Source organism: Anarrhichthys ocellatus, unplaced genomic scaffold (assembly GCF_004355925.1).
Source record: "Anarrhichthys ocellatus isolate YVR2014 unplaced genomic scaffold, GSC_Weel_1.0 scaffold2, whole genome shotgun sequence".
Lineage (NCBI taxonomy): Eukaryota > Metazoa > Chordata > Actinopteri > Perciformes > Anarhichadidae > Anarrhichthys > Anarrhichthys ocellatus.
The window spans coordinates 16,318,291-16,319,636 of record NW_022280032.1 but is presented as its reverse complement, the minus strand read 5'-3'; the positions used below and the strand labels follow the sequence as shown (position 1 = coordinate 16,319,636).

The 1,346-nt window shown below is 41.2% G+C and overlaps 1 protein-coding gene across 3 annotated transcripts in view; it reads left to right on the top strand.

The window, feature by feature from the left end:
* Nucleotides 1-1,346, top strand: part of srgap1a (SLIT-ROBO Rho GTPase activating protein 1a) — a 73,259-nt gene that overhangs the window by 47,999 nt on the left and 23,914 nt on the right. The gene's annotated exons all lie outside the window — the stretch shown is intronic.

The following is a 1,346-nucleotide window of genomic DNA, read 5'->3' as shown; positions in this document are numbered from 1 at the left end:
GTGTGTGTGTGTGTGTGTGTGTGTGTGTGTGTGTGTGTGTGTGTGTGACGTTCCTATATGTGCAGCATAAAACTATTCATTCATTTACACGCACGTGTGTTCAGCTGGTCAGCGGTCTTGACCAATCAGCTGACAAAGGGACAGTTTCGATTGATGGGTGCATCTCAATTACACAGGTATTTGTGTCTTGTGGGGTTTAGATATGTCACAACTGTTCTCTGCCGCTGCGGCGTTGTTGTCTGCCAGAGATGCAGGAGTTTTGTCATGCTGCTATTTGTTGGTTACAAGAAGCTGACAGCTGCAGAGCTCTAAAGCTACTAAAAAGAAAGTTAACTTCAGCCAGAAGTCATCCAAGGTGAGACAGAGGAATAGTTGCTGATGATCTCTGAAGAATCAAAGTTTTTGTTGCATATGCACCCCTCTCTCACTCACACACACACACACACTCTCTCTGTATTTTCCTGTCTCTCATGCCCTGCAGGTAGCCATCAAACCCTCTCTGTGAAGCCTCCATTTCAGTTCCCATCGGTAGAATTCTCACTTTTATTTGCTTCTCTGCATCTCTCGCTGTATTGTTTTAATCCGTCTGCAGCACGCTTGAGTATCGCTACACTGTTTGTTTTTTTATTTTTATTTAAAATGAAAGTCGTAGAAATACCATCACTGCCATAGTGCTGGGTGATATGGACAAAATCATCAAACGGTGATTTGATATCTTGATAAGGATGTATATCACAACACAGCATGTTTTTTAATAAGTCAACAAATAAATAGTCTATATGGAATGACCACATGGTTTTATAGTCTCTTGTGTGAATGAAATACTTGACAAATGAAAAGTATTTTCTTATTTAAGAACTTTAGTGCAAAATAATCCGATTTTTGGAGAAATTTGAGTGTGTGCTTGTTATTATCAATTTAGACAACGTAATTGTGTATCACACTGTATGATTTCATCACACAGTCATCATCATTATCATATTGAATTATCACCCAGCCTTACTGCAATCCCGTCCGTCTAACCCTCCACCCCTCTATGAGCCCTCACTGCCGTCTGTCTTCATCCTCTGTGTTTCTCTCCCTCCCTCCACATCAGTGCACTCTCCGTCTTTTATTCAGTTACAAAGACTAACAGAGACACGGGAGCATGTCACTCAACTTCCTCTACATCCACTGTTACTTCAGATTCCTTTAGATAGTTTCGTCGACACTTTGAATTTGACTGAAACTACATCAGATGGAATGAATGACTGTGGATAGGATACCTGTATTTGTGGGCCTTGTGCTTATTACTAGAGTGTGTGTGTGTGTGTGTGTGTGTGTGTGTGTGTGTGTGTGTGTGTGTG